The sequence below is a fragment of the Eumetopias jubatus genome, unplaced genomic scaffold, assembly GCF_037043125.1.
Source record: "Eumetopias jubatus isolate StellerSeaLion01/CBP00866 unplaced genomic scaffold, mEumJub1_p1.0 scaffold_13, whole genome shotgun sequence".
NCBI classification, from domain to species: Eukaryota; Metazoa; Chordata; class Mammalia; order Carnivora; family Otariidae; genus Eumetopias; species Eumetopias jubatus.
In genome coordinates, this window is record NW_028274819.1 from 59,804,203 (window position 1) to 59,820,171 (window position 15,969).

General features: G+C 46.9%; 1 protein-coding gene across 3 annotated transcripts in view; it reads right to left on the minus strand.

Annotated features, from left to right (window-relative positions):
• Positions 1-15,969, minus strand: part of TENM4 (teneurin transmembrane protein 4) — a 368,675-nt gene that overhangs the window by 183,694 nt on the left and 169,012 nt on the right. The gene's annotated exons all lie outside the window — the stretch shown is intronic.

Below are 15,969 nucleotides of genomic sequence, written 5' to 3' on the forward strand. Positions count from 1 at the left end.
AGCCCTACACGGGGGACTGGGGCATGGAGATGCTCAGGGCACAGACCATGCCCTTGAGGGCTCACAGTCTGGAGGGACTGGGAGAGGGGCAGGGATTAGGGGGGTGGTTCAGGAAGTCTTGGACTTTTGCTTCAAAAGATAAATAATCTAGGGGGGAAGTTTGCAACTTGTATCACAAAGGGTTAATTTCATTAATATAAAAATAACTCCTACAAATAATAAGCAAAATCCAACAGCTTAGTAGGTATATTATATGAACTATGAACAGAGAGTTAACAGATTAAGAAATAAAATCGGCTCTCAATCATATGAAAAGACTCTTGATATCATGCATAATAGGAGAAATGTAAGTTAAACTTTGAAATACTATTTTTCACATATGCTTTGGCAAAGAAATAAAAGGTTAAAATTATACAGCATTGACAGAGAACAGGAAAAAAGCACTCTCATTCTTTGTTGATGTGAGCATAAGTTGGTACAAACCCACTGAGGGACAATTTGAAAAAAGCTATGGAATTTATAATAAACATACCCTTTACCCTGGGACTTAGAGGTTCCCAGGTTTCTAGAAAAATTCTAGAAATTTCTCCTCCAGGTATACTCATGTACATACTAAATGATGTACATAAATGGTTATTCAGTGAAGCACTGTTTGCAGTAGCAAAATATTGGAGTCCATCAATAAGGGGCTAGAGAAGTTACCTTTACACAATATACTATGCAACCATAAAAAAGTACGTGGAAGCTCTTTGTATTTTTCTGAATAGTGTATCTGAATGCAGAACAGTGTATCTGAAAAACTATCTTTGGGTTAAAAAAAATCCTGTATATGTATAGAATGTTTCTGAAGGATATGAAAGAAAGACATTGGTTACAGCAGATGCAGCTTACGATAGAAAGAGATGCTAAGGATCAGGGATAGGGGAGAGATCTGCTTTCCACTGTATATCTGTTGTACTTTTTTATTCTGTAGCATGTACATGCATTTCTGTTTTAAAAACATTTTTCCAAGGTAGAAACTGCTAAATAGTCTTGTGCAACAATCTAGAAGAGACCATAAGACGCCCAAGAATGGACTTGTCCGTTAACATACACAATGCTTGAAACGGCTAGGAAGCTTGTTTCCAAAACGCTTTGTAATCTAGTACAAATGTCTGCTTAAATCCTATCTTAGGATTCAAGACCTGTCAATGGTCCCTATTTACCTCTTTGGGGAGGCCTGCCCTGATTCCTCACATACAGAGTTAAGCACTCCAGTCCCTGACTCCCCCAGTATCCTGTATGTAACATCACTCCTTTGTTGTACTGATGAACATTTTCTAGAAGCCCACTCTATATCAGGACCTATGGCTGACTCTGGAGAGCCAGGACGTAATCAGACAGTCCTTGCTTTCACGAGCTCACAGTCAAGTAGGGAAGATGGACAAGGAACCGAATCTACTCAGAAGGACTAGAAGGCCCAGAGGAGGCAGTGACCGACCCACTAAGACGGCCAGAGGAACCCAGGGAAGGATGTACAGAGATACGAAGCTCATAGTCATTAGGTTTACTGAGGACCAACTGCATGCCAGAAAGTGCGCTGGGAAATTTGTATTTATTTGACATCTAATCCTTAAGGCAGCCCTGCCAGACCCAATGTGCAGATGTGCACATTAAGACTCAGAAGGTTAATTAAGATACTTATAAAACTATGCTTCATTGAGTGCCTATCGCATGCCAGGCATTGTGCTAAGAGCAGTAAATGCAGTATTTCCTTTGATTCTCACAAAAATCCTGAAAGGTGAGTATTAATAACCCTATTCTACAGATGAAGAAACTAAGACACAATGCCATCGATGAACATACGGAAGGTTAAATGGCTCATACGTGGCACAGTCTGGACTAGAACCCACAGCTATTCAAACCCTGAAATCAGACACCAGCAGTCTTTCTGGCCTGAAGCCCAGGCTCCCCCAACGAGCTTTACCGAGCAAGGCAGGTGGGCATGATAAAGACATCCCCTTTCACACACGGAGCAGCCTCTAAGGCTTGTTACCGAGGATCCTGTGAGGAGGACCGAGAGTTGCGTTGCCTGGTCTGTTTGTGGAAGGGGTCACTGATGGGGGAATGAGGGGGGCTGTGTGGCTGCCTTCAAGACACAAATCACTGTGTAAAGGAGACCAGAACAGCACAGCCTTCAGACTTGTAGTCCACACAGGAGCCATCAGCCAGGGAACGTACACAAATTTGACTCCGTCAAGTGGGGGTGCTCTGTGACAGAAATGGAATCCGACCCTTTGCTTTCTCTTTGGTTGCTGCTGGACAGAATGAAGTGTGCTGGACCAGAGGGAAGGAAACTGGTTTGGAATCCTAACTGCCGTTGCCGAGCTGCATCCAAGAAATGGGGAGAAAATTCTTTCGAAGAATTACTGTGTCATAGGAGATCACATATGGCAAAGTGCTTTGTAAACTGTACATATGTGCGACTATTGTCTTTTCTCACCATTGTATTCAGACTGTTGATAATAATGATAAGCAGCCAACATTTTTTGAGCACACGTTAGGTCCTAAGCACTAAATGAGGTGTTTTACCCTGCTACTGGCTACCTCTGTGAAGTTGTCAATAATAATAAAAGTTCACTTGTCTGAAAGAAGTGAAAACTCTGCTCTTTCCAAGGCTGAATTAGCTCACACTTCTGCTTACCTTCTTACTGTTTTAATCTATGTACTGGCAATTCCAAAGGTAATGGAGAAATTGTTTGAACTGAGGACAACTGGGAAACATGCAGTTAAATGAGCAGTGCTTCTTTCCCCATTAGAATCAATGATCTCATCTAACTGCAGAAGTGCTGCCTTGTTAAAGGTCATGAGAATTAGGTAATCCCAGAATGAATAGAACTCTCACAGCTTTGTGAAGAGAAACATTTTTATTGTCAAAGCTTTCTCTTATTTTTAACAAGATGCAAAACCAACTCCTTGCTTAAAAAAAAAAAAATACACGGGGCGCCTGGGTGGCTCAGTCGTTAAGCGTCTGCCTTCGGCTCAGGTCATGACCCCAGGGTCATGGGATCGAGCCCTGCATCGGGCTCCCCACTCCGCAGGAAGCCTGCTTCTCCCTCTCCCACTCCCCCTGCTTGTGTTCCCTCTCTCGCTGTGTCTCTATCAAATAAATAAATAAATAAATAAATAAATCTTTAAAAAAAATAGGCTGAGGGGGAAGAAGAGCCAGTGGAAAAAGTATTATAGGTGAAAACGATGACAAGATCGCGTGTCCCGGAGAAGTTAATTAGGGCAGGACATCCCACAGCTGGTGGGGGGAAGGTGTTGACCTAAGGCTTCCTCTCGGCCCCACCCCCGACTACCCACAATCACAGAATCTTCATACAGCTGTGAGGCTGGCTCCTGCCCACCTCCTTGGAAAGCAAAGTTTGGCATCCAATGCTAACCTGGGCTCTCTTGGAGGACTCACTCTCATCCAAAAACAGTTTTGGAGGCTCGAGGTAGGGAACTGAGCACAGGGCCACCAGGACTTGGCTATCAAACGCCAGGTGGAAGGTAGTATTTAGAGAGAGAAGTGGGATGATGTGGAGGCAGAGATGTGAAGTTCAACCAGTAACTGTCATTTTCCAGCCCAAATAGAAGAGACCCTTACTCTCTGATGCAAGGTCTTAACTACAGTTGTGCTAGAGGGCCCACAATTCCTTTCTTGCACTGTGTGGTAGGTGGCTGATTCTACGGTTCCAGGTTACGGAAGAGGGGAAGAGAGAAGGAGCAAGCTACTTTGCTCTCCTCTTCCCAAAGGACAGAACAGACGCTCAGCCACCGACTGTCCAAGGAACACGTAAGCTCAAGCTCCTCTAAAATAATAATAGCAACTCAAAACTTGGAATCATTTGAGTGTGGACTGCAGACCCCGTTTTCGGGCAAACAGCCTCGAGCAATGGAATGTAGAAAAGGCCCATGGGAGACCCACCTCAAAATATGCATAGCCCTAACTGGCCAATGGACTACTTAGAACCAGGCACAGCTACCAAAGAATGGGGAGCGCCTTACATCGCCATACCTCCTCACCTTCCCCCTTTAAAAACAGCCCCCTCTCACTGCCTCCCTGCAGACAGCCTCTCCTCTGCTGTCCTGCCCCACCCACCACCCCCTGCTCCCTTGTGGTGGAGTCATCAACTTCTACCTCCTTTGTTCTGTTCCCGGTGAATCCATCCTTTTACCACTTGCACTGCCACCGGCTTCCACCCGATCATCACCCTACCTTTGGGGGTCCCCATCTGATTGAGAGATCCCCCATTTAGACACCACTTGTACTAGATGCTGAATGCTTTATATCATCCAGTTTAATCCTCATGCAAAGACAGGTTGGAAAAATCATTACTGGAGAATGTACGCAATGGAAGTGCAATAACATTTAAGCTTTCATGACACACTCGATTTCCTCAGAGATGTAAAGTAAGTTACCCAACATCACCTTTTCCTGCCCAGCAAGACAAGCAATGGCCTAGAAAGTGCAAGCTCCATCCTGACAGTTTTAAAGAAAATGCGCAGTGGATGTTCAGACACTGAAGCCGCCCCCGCCCCACCGGGCCAGCAGGAGGCAGTTATCAAAGTCACTATGCAGGAGTCTCCGATGTAACTACAGGAGCTTAGTTTGAGACAAGTTGCAAAGTCAGGAGCCTGTGTTCCTAATCCAAGCTGCCTCTTTTCCACTGTTTTACTTTAAATATAAGATAAAACATGAGCAACATAAAACCACCAGCAAAAAACCAAACCAAACCAAAAAACAAAACTAAAAAGCCACCACCACAACAAAAAAAAGCACGACAAAACATGGCTAAAATTAATGTTTGGGGGGACCACTGGTGATAATAACTGTTTTTTGGCCCACAGCTACCTGAATCTAAAGTTGCATAGGGCAGTAAATGCACGCTATCCCAAATGATTTGAAATTAATAGCCATGGATCCCAAAAAGCTAAGAACAAATGGCTTTTTCCAGCCCGTTCTAACGATGAACCAGACCACTGAAAAATATAAGTTGTAATCATCATTCTCCCTGTTTCCTGAGGAATTAATGGTAACCACTCACCACCAATGTATATCACGGGATTATCTAAATTACACTTTGTGGTTTGTATTTATAACTGTTTGTGCAAAACTCTCAAGTATGCTGAAAGTGACCTAAATAAGAAACTTGATACTGGTTTTCCCTTTAAACTACTTTGTAATTCCATGAAAAGGTGAAAAGATGCTAAAGAGTTCAGAAAAAGGCTGTGGAAAGGTAGCGGGTTCACAGGATCACCCACACTAAAATGTTAATGATTTCTGAAAGCCAAGAGCTAGTGTGGGGGAAGTTTCTTATTCCCACAGCTCTGGTCAATCTGATCCCAGGGTTGACATTTTCCAGTTGCCTTTTCCTGCCCAGCAAGACATAAGCGATGGCCGAGAAAGTGCACGCTCCATCCTGACATTTTTAAGAAAAATGCTCAATAGATGTTCAGACACAGAAACTGCCCCCTCTCCAACACCCAGCCAGCAGGGGGCAATTAACAGTCATTATGCAGGAGTCACCAATCTAAGTACAGCAGAGTTTTCTCTGTCATGGTGAACGCTTCCCTTCCTTCCAAAAATCTAACACACGAACCCCCTTGCATCTGTAAATTAGCAGCTCCAGGTAGTGACTAGAGAGGGTTATAACCACAAGGAACTGTTGATTCAACCGGCATTTCTGGTTTCAAAAGGCAGTGGGAGGCAACCCAGTCATGCGGCTCTCCACTTCTCTGTTTTAGATTAGTGCTCAGTTTCTTTGTTTTTGTTTTCTAAAATAAATAACGTCATTTCTGTCAAGTGTAAGTCATTGGAGTTCTTTGATGATGGTCCTCTAATGGGGAAAACAAAAAACAGAAAGACAAAACTGCAGCAACAAGGGGACAGAGTTTCAGTCTCCAGGTCCTAGTCCTGGTTTTGCTACAAAGCCAACAACATTCACAAGTTCCAAACCAAGAAGTTCAACACACAGGGCTGTAGACTGCAGGGTCAGAGCAGAAAAACTGGAAGCAACCTAGATATGTACAAATAGAACGATTTAGCTGAATTATACTACAGGTACCGGATGGAATGCAACACAATCATTATACAAAAATGACTATGACCACCAGCAGTGAGAGCAAATGCTGGTGATATAACGTGAAGGAAAAAGAGGCAGGACATAAAATTGTACTTTTTGCTGACTGCATCTCTGCAAAACCAGATATGCATATGAACAAAAATCTGGAGAGACATACGTAAAAATGACATCGGACTTCGAATTATAATGGTAGGATTATGGATAAATTTTCTTCCGTTTCCAAACTCACTTTAATGCTGTTTCACATTAAAGGGGAAGTTCTACAATGCAGTCTCAGGAGGAATAGGTAGAAAGGAAGGGGGATAGCGCCCGGGGAGGAGATCCTCCTTTTGAGCACATGCCGTGTGTCAGCCGCTTAAGCAAGGGGAATTACAGAAACCTTGAGAAAATTACTATTATTCTCATCTTCTGATGAAAAACTGGAGGCTCAGAGAGGCTGCATGAATTGCCCAAAGACACTTTACAGATGGGAAGTGATAAAATATCTGAACCCAGATCTGACTGGTTCCGAAGTCCAGGCTCTCCTCCTGATACATTGCACCGTTAGTGAGTTTTAATGCCTGAAACTAAATTAAAGCCAAAGCCTCTGTTGCCAGTGTAGCCAGGTAAAGGGGCATTCTTCTCAGGGACAAAGCATGGGGCCCCCGTCCTCCCACATTCTGACTACCAGAGGCATGGCTGACGCCCACAGTCAAAGCTGTGTATGTGCAGGTTCAAGTTTGGAGAGCTGGGTCATTTACTGGTTTCATGACTTTGGGCAAATAATTTCACCTCTCTGAGTCTCCGTTTCCTCATCTGCAAAATGAAGTTATAGGATCTATCTTAAAGGAGTAAATGAAATAATGCATGTAATTTGCCAAACACACAGTAGGAGCTCAGTAAATGGCAGCTCTCATCATCTTTGTCATTTTGCTACATTGATTTTCCTAACTGCTGTATCTGCGGGAAGGTTTGTTTAAGCCAGCTGTTATATCACCTTTTTCTTCTTTCTGTATATTACCTCTAATTCCCTTTCCATGCCAACTGCGAATTTCTTTACACCGAGGGCCCTTTGCTATCATGCTTCCATTAGCTGACAGACTTTGGGCACAGGAACTAGAGATATTTGCCCAATGGATAAAACAGTTTTTAAAAGCGGAATCGCTATAAAGAAACCTGACAGGATCCCACTGGTGACTACGTGGGGCTAATTTTAAATCAAGTAAATATATTGCTTTTCTTCCTGTCTCTGGATAAACCTGACTGCAACAATCAGGGTTACTGTCTCTCACCCCCAAATTAAGTGTTTTCTGGAGAATGGACTCCGGTGCAGTTAATCATTTTTCTGCACCACGCAATGCCGTGGGGACAGGTTTGCTGGCAGCTGCTCAATATTTCTGTAAATCAAGGGGGGCAGTGGTGTTGGGCACAGGCAAGAGGCTCAAGCGCAGCCAGCCTCAGAAGCGGGAGACAGGCACTCCCGTCGTCAAAGCAGAAGAGAAACAGCAACATAACCGGAGGGCCCCAGAAACTGGTGACACGGCAAGTTGTGGGGGAACGAGAGCTGGAATCTACTTTGTACAGAATAAACTGGTATGATTACAGTAATAGAATAAGAAAGCTGTCTTTTCTGGGCACCTTTCACCCCGCAGGCTCTACTAAGACCTCTTCTATACACAACTAATTTAGGGGTTGGTCACCTCCACCAACCCTTGGACCGACCTCAGCGTGGTCGGTCACCTGACCTCTCCCTGCCCTACTCCCAGTATCGTGCTGCTCCCCGAGACTGGAAGACGGGCGCACACACGTGCAGCAGTGATGAGCGCAGGCTTCGCCCACGGACAGCCCTGCGCCCCTTCTCTGGTTCTCGCCTTCATGGTGATGTGACTTGGTTGATGTGATTTTTAACTCTTCTGGGCCTCCGTTTCCTCATCTATTGAATGGTGACAATAATACTGAGCTCCAGGAGTTGTGAAGATATTGTATGAGATTATGGTGCTTGGTATTTTCTCAAATGGATGACCCTCTTTGTTCGTATCGTTTTCTTCATCATCATCACCATCATCGTCGTCATCATAACTATACAGTGAGGTTTTCCCTGCAGAAGTGAGGTAAGGATATTTCTCGAGGGAGCTGAGAAGCCCGAGTTTTTGCTCCAGTGTTGGGGGGTGTTGCTAAGACAGAAGTTACAGTCACAGGGATCTGCCCCCTACTCATTGCACAGAGGAGACCCAGACTTGACTAGAGCAGAGCCTGAGACCGCCCTGAGCCCCAGTCTCCAGCTTCTGGGTTCAGAGCTCTTCCCACTAAATGCAAGAAAGTCATCCTCAAGGCTTGCTCTTCCACCAGGCACTGCAGTCCCAAATTAAAGGAGTTGTCTCCTCGAGCCTGAAGTAAAGCCCACGGGACAGGCTATGTCAGGCCACCGTGAGGCCTTCCGTTCAGGGCAGGGATTATTCCTTTCATTTCTGCCCCTCGGCGCCAGGCCCACGGGAGTGAAGAAGAGAGGGAGAAAAGGAAGGGGGCAGACACAATTAGGCTTATCACTGAAACAGTAACAGTTCCCAATTATTAAAATTGCACCATGTGCATGACATAATGCTGGAGGATTCACATTTGTTGTATCATTTAATCTCACAACTTTTTAAGAAAGATATTACTTGTAACTCCATTTTATACATTAGGCACCTCAAAACACAGTGACAAAATAGACATCAATCTCATCTTATATCTCCAGACAACCAAGGCTCCAGAATTATCTGTGATTGCACCAGTCGTTACAGCAGCACCAAGAACCCAAACCAAATCCTCAGTTCTTCTCAGACTGTTGTCAGGAGAGCACAGGACAGGTTTCCTGTTAGCCCTGATCAGAATAAACATGCAGTTTTGGATCAAATCCCTGCCAACAGAGCCAACAGTCAAAGAGGTGCTGGAGCCTAGGAAAAGACCCACCAGCTGCCCTTCCTTTTCCAGGCCTCACTAATGATCCAGTGATTGAAGACACCTTGGGCGCTGCCAGCCTCTTCAAACTGCTCTGCTGGGGTGAGCAGCCCACTCTGCCCTATCAGAACACTGCCAGGCTTGGGGAAGTGCCGCCATTCCCAAGAGGAGGGAAAAGGCTGATGGAAAGCTCCGCGCAGTTTCCTGTCTTGGTGGCACCTGCATCCCAGCAAGTGTCAACACTATTCACAAGGCCAACTAAAGCTTCTCTGTATGAAGGTGACTCCACTTAGCAAAGGACCTGCCTCTCAGGCATGAGGCATCACTCCCTCCTTCTTGTAGTCAACTGTCCCAGGGGCCAGGAGGAAAACATGGGTCTGGCTGATGCTCGGGAGCTATGGGAGGCAGAAAGTCCTGTCTCCAGGCTCCATTTCCATCGCTAGTAGAACTTACTGCTACAGGGCTCTGCAGGGCAACCCCCCCGCCATTTCCTGATTTCCTCTGGCATACCAACCCTGTTAACTGATTTTTTTTTCCTGTGATCAAAGTCAATTAGGAGGTGGTCCCCACTGTACCTCTAAATGGGGTTTTAATTTGTGTATATACTATTAGGATAGGTCTTTTCCCCCTGGAACATTCACTTCAGCAAGAGGAATGAGGGTGGACAGCTTAACATGGAGCCTGCCACCCGGATTTGTAACTTGGGATAGTATTTCTTTATAATGAGGTGCATTTTGAAAGAGCATTTTAAAATCTCACAGAACAGAGTGTGTGATGGCCCTCTTTTACTCCCCAGAGCGTCCCAGTCTCCTGCCCCACGGGTGGGTGTTTTCTGGCTCCTTGGAATCACACCACATTCTCCTGCTCCCCTACCCTCATCTGTGCACACAGCAAGGCACTCAGTACCTGTGAGTTCCCTTTTTCCTTCTCTGATAGACGCAGACCTCTGGTTTGGTTCGGCCCTTCTATCAAGAAGCTTAAGGCACCATAGAGTTCTGGGCACCGGGGTGATGAAGATGGTCAAGTGAACAGGAGCCGCTGTTTTAACTGAAGCCTATCCTGTGCCAAGCACTGCGCTAAGTGCTTTATAGACACACTGTCGTTTAATCCGCACAAAGCTCCACAAGGAAGGTAGAGTTATTATCCTCGTCCGCAAGATGACGAAACAGGATCAAAGAGGTTCAATTACTTGCCCAAGATCACACGTTTAATAAGAGGTGGAGAATAACCCCAGATCTGAGTCAAATCCAGATTGCCCTGAATCTGTCCCTAACAGCTATGCATGCATACTGCCTTTCCGATTAGCTGTAAAACTGTGGAAATGGGGAAAAGAAGGGCAAATCTCTTTATATGGACCAGTATTACTGCTCCAATTTGTTGGTACTGTTTTCCTGGGGACAGAAACTTGAGGCAATATCTCTTTGAGACAGACACAATTTTCCAAGAGCATTTTACGTGCTTGTTGAGTGCAGTATCTGACATTGCTCACTTCTCTGTGCTCAGGAGTCTGGGTCGGTGTGATTTCTCCTATCCCTGGACCACACCTGTCCATCCAGCCTCCAGGCTTTTGCTGATGCAACGTCTGTGTGTGGAAATGGCCACTGCCCTATTTAAAAAAACTTTCTCCCATCCTTCAAGGCCTACTTCAAATGTCACCTTCTTCTGTGTGGATTTTCACCATTACCCTGAGCCAAAGATGACATCTGCTCTCCCCTCCCCAGCCAGGGGCCCTTGATTTCAGGACCTCTCCCATGCACACTGCCCTGACAGTGTGTGCCCATGTGCTTCCTGTCCCTTGCTGGCTCTGCTGTCCACCTATGTACTCAACGGAGCAGATCTGTAGAGACAGCCAGCCTCCCAGCTCCGGCCCTTATTCACTGTGCAGCAGCAGGTAAATCACTTAATCACTCTGACCTGCAGTGTTTTCCTCTGGAGAAATGGAAATAATACAAAGCCATCTCCTGGGTTCTTGTAAGAATTTAATGAAAGTTCTCTATAGATTAGAAAGTGTACTAAAAACATAAGGCATTCTGATCACAATGCTTAAAAGTTAATGAAAGAAAGAACACCCAAAGTTTAAAACACAGACTAATGCAAAGATTTGTATGTGAAACATCCAGCGCAGCCCCAGACCTACACAGTCAGGTGTATGAACAGTGCTATGTAATGGACTTGATGCACTACACAGAGTTAGAGGTCAGCAAGGTGCAAAAGAAGAGTTTCTAGTTTCTGAAAACTGTCAAGAAAAATGCTACTTCTTCTAAAATTCTCATTTAATCTCTGCCAGCTTCCACTCCATCTCCCCTCAAATACCAGTTCTGCATGCACATTCAGGTGTGGCAATGTGTGTGCTCACACAAACAGAGACAAACACAGACTGGAACACACACAGGAGCCCCATGACTAGGTCTTGCCATAGAGCTCCACAGGTGGCCTGGCTGATAAACTTAGGACAATGGGAAGAAATGGAGGCCACAGCAGAATTAATAATACTGGCCTTTTTTTATCCTTCCCCACTGGAGACTGTGAACAAAATCTAACTCCAGGCTGGAAAGGACGAGAAATCTAGCTGCCTGCCATACACCAGCGGGAAGGGCTTCCTGCACAATGAAGTGTGACATCAGCGACAACCGCCTCACGCCAGACGAAGCCAGGAGCACCGTGGGACCAGATAACGTGAGGGGCTGGGGCTCCGGGGGTGATGTGTACTGAGGTCCCCTGATTTCACCTGGGTCCCCTGGTCTCTCCAGTCCTGAAGCATGTTGGTACAAGTCACAGGGCCACTCAATGCCATGGGTACACGGCAGTCCTGGCACAGGACGTGGCACAGGACAGACGGACCTTAGTTCTTCTTCCATGAGAAAGTAAGTTAGCTTCTCTGCTCAGTAAGGCGCTCTCCGCATCCTCTCAGCAGTTCCGATCAGGGGCACCATCCCAGTCCTACCCCGGCTGCGGGAATCCAAGAGCATAGTGGAAAGAGGGCAGGCTCTGGGGGCAAATCCTGGCTCCCCCCCTCACCAGTGACGAGGCTTTGGACAAATGACTTAACCGGCTTGGGTATCCATTTCTTGTCTATAAAATGGAAATAAAAACAGGATGGTACCTTGCACGTGGTTGACACCTGACAGATACGGGCTGGGTAAGTAAGGTTGTTGAGAAGATTCAATGGGAAAATGCATGTAACACTCAGAACGTGCCTGGCACACGGGAAAGGTACATGGGGTGAGGTCGCGGGAGGAAGAGCTGGGAGCAGGGGCAGAGGAAAGCCACCGCCAGGATGGCAGAGGCCCTGTGTTCTGCTCTGAGCCGCAGGTGCGCAGCAAAGCAGTAGAGAAGGACATCGGGGTGGGGCTCTGAGAGGCAGCACGGTCTACAGAAGGAACGTAGGGCTTGGAATTGGAAAATCTGGCTTCTTGGCTCAGCTCTCTTACCCGTCTTTGTAGCTGGACAAGCTATTTACCGGCAGCCAGCCTCATTTTCCACATCTGGGCTTGCAGGACAAAGAAATGCAGTTAGGAATTCCATACAGCACGCCAACTGCTGGAGGGGTCCATGGGCTGGACAGCCTCACAGGAAGGCGAGGTATTTACCACACAGTGACCTCGTGCAGCTCCTCTTCTAAGAGGGAAGGCAGCCAGCGCCCTGTGATCACTGCGGTTTCTGGGCTTCTACACTTAGGAGCCTTCGGTGAGACAGAGACCGAGGCCAGAAGGTGGGCCAAATGCACCAAAGGACATCTTAACACGCAGTCTTCTGATATGGGGGCCCCAGATAGCCCACACTTCCATGTCCCGTCCTCTGCCTTTGTGGGGGCCGTTCCATCTTCCAGAAAGCTATTCGTAGCTTCTCTTTCAATATCTTACTTGACTTACAAGGCTCAATGCCTTAGGGAAATTTTATCTGATCTTCTTGCTTAGAATGAATTGCTCTTTCCTTCAGGCTCCCACAGGGACAAGGCTCAAACTCCAGTAACATGCTTTCATCATCTGTCTAGGACTGCCATCAGCTCCTTACACATCTGGCTCTCCACGAAACTGAGCCTGACTCAGGGCAGTGATGCCAGCTTATCTGGCTCTCTCTGTCCCTTGCAGCCCAGGACACAACCTGGCAGCCAGGCTCCGTGAACACTCTCTGCTGTTTCAAACCTGAGCTCGGAGCTCTCCTTCTTCCCCATCTCAGATTACCTGAAATCCCTGCAGCCAGGGATGGCCCTTGGTGGCTGAATCTGGGAGGGTCTGAAACCTCTGGATGCTCCTGCTGCCCAGAAGGGTGAGAACGGCATTAACTGAACACCCACTATGGGCCACCCATGGTCTGGACCCTTTGCAGATGTCTTCTCACTTAATGCTCAAAACACCGCTTAGATATTAATGGACTTTTTACCAAGGAGAAAAATCAAGACTCAGAGGGATGAAAAAACTTGTGTGGGCCGTGGCTGGAACGCAGGCCTCACTCTGTCCGGAGTCTGGGCTCTTGCTACTAATGGTATTTCTGTTTTTAAAGGATGAAGCTGTTTAGCTGTGATTTTGTTGTTTTACTGATAGGAGGAAGAAAAAATACTGTGCTTCTTACAGCCATCTCTCCTCTCCTCCTGCCTCCCTCCCTTTCCCCTGCAATGAAGAGCTGCTTCTCTGCTCCCCCACCGGGGTCCTGGGCCTGCAGCCCTAAGCACAGCCTGACTGTGCACCCCTCCTCTCCACAAGCTCTGTATTTACAGCAGTGCAAGAACAGCCATCGGGGAGATGCTTCACGCTTTCTCTCCACACCTAAGTGCAATCAAATTGTGCTATTTCACAGTAATTAGTCTAGAATAAAGACAAGATGTCGGGGACAAACCCTTTCCAAGGATGTTACAAATCTGTAAATCTTGTAAAATGGACTCCTTTTCCATGCTCCCGGGGTGAAGGTGTGGACGGAGCACCTGGGATGCAGGGTTGGGGCTACTTCCTGACCAAGCATAGCCAACTGCCTCTCCAGGGGCCCCGAAACCACCCACCAGGCCAGGGCCGAGAGCCCTGGAGAGGGTGCTGTCTCTGCAGGAACTGCTGTTGTTATGAAATAGGATTATACTAGTCAACTCAGCTCTTTTCTGAGACAACATTTCCGAACTTGGGACTGCCTGGCCCTAAAATCCAATACATCTTGTTTGCCAGGGGGAGGGGAAGAAGATTTCACGGACCAGGAAGAACCAAGTGCCTGATTGGTAAACAGCATCCCTCCAACAGCCTTCTGTCGACATTCCCAGGGAGGAAGCAGAGGCCAAGAGGGAGCGAGGAACAGACGAGGGCCAGGCCCGGGAGTGTGCCCCAGACGGACTCCTGTGCTCCCCGCTCGGCTTCCGGTAGCCATGTTTCACTTCACAAGATCGCCCTGCCTCTAGGCCTTCCCTCACTGTTCCCTGTATGAACACATGCCTCTACATTTATCTTTTTCTTTCCCTCCACTCCATGCCTTGCAACAGCAGTTAGGTTCTGGCCTGGACACCTTCTCCCTCTTTCTCTCCTTCAACAGACTTCTGATGAACACATGTTACGTCATGCTGACCCTGTACAAGAAACTGCAGCTGCCGTAGTGAGCAAGACGGAAATAGTTTCTGCCCCATGAAGCTTACAGTCTAACCGTGGGGGCAGGCACGAACTGATCCATGACCCAATGGTCAGCTGCGGTTGTGGTGAGTACCACAAGCACTCTGAGAACGTATAACTGGGGTCCTGGCTTAGTGGGAGGGGGTCAGGAGCTTCGCTGAGGAAGGAGTGTGTGAGCTCAGCTCTTCAAAAGGAACTGGATGGAAAGAAAGGGGGTGGAAATCCCTCAAGAGATGAAGACCCTTGTAGCTTCTCTGCATCTCAGAACCACTTGTAACCTCCTTTGCCCCGTGACCCGCTGAACCAGCTTACCCAAGGTCAGGCACAAAGCCCCACACCGGTGGGACTGCACAGAAAATAGCCTTCTGAGGAGCCCCAAGGAGCGAGTAACAAGAGCATTAACCTGTGTACCCCTCGTGCCCCAGAAATCCTGCTTTTGGAACAAAACAATTGAAAGCAGAACAAACAGAACCGGAGGCACAAAGATGTTCACGGGAGCGCTATTTAAAATATCCAACAGTTGGAAACAGCCGGGATTATGAGGATATAATGGCACAAATATGATGGAGCTCTTCAACTTGACAAGAATGAGGCCTGTGTCAATACTTAGAAATGTGTGCAGAAAAAAATGGTCCATAAAAACGGCAGAAGAACATCAACCCGTGCATTCCTTCCACCTGCACAGAGGCCTTTCACCACTATCCTTCGAGGAGATCAAGTACAGCACATAGGAAGCCCTAGAATGTTTCCGTGCTTTGCCCTACTCTCCTGAATTCTGAATTCGATCTTAGTTTTCTCAACCCTTTAATATCTTAGAGTTTGATTCTGAATCCAGTAAGTAAATTACCTCTTTACCACATCTCTGAAAAACAGTACCCAAAACTACCCAACAAAGAACAGGTGTGTTTGCCAGAGGCTGAGAACCAGGACAGCGTTGAGCATAAAGGGACATAAGGGAATTTTTGGGGTGCCGGAAGTGGTCTGTGTTTTGACTATGGTCAAACTCTAAGCATCTGTCAGAATTCATCAAATGGTACACCTCAAAAGTGTTAATTTTCTGTGTGTCAATTCTATCTCAGTAAATCTGATTTTGAACACAAGCAGGCAGGACTGGTGGCTGAGCGGGTATACAGGTAAGGGAGACATGCCTGAGTGAGGTTCGGATCTCGATCCTGGTCTTGGGCTCCTGGAAGTATAGTAGGAGCCCTGAACATTGCTCGGGAGCAGAAACAGGAAATGTGGGGAGCCTGATGTTATCTACTTGCCTTCGGACCTGCTCTCCTTCTCCACCCTGCTCTGTGCCCAGGAGGCTGAGCTACACGGTCTGGATCAAGGGGTTTCGTCGGGCTCTGGCT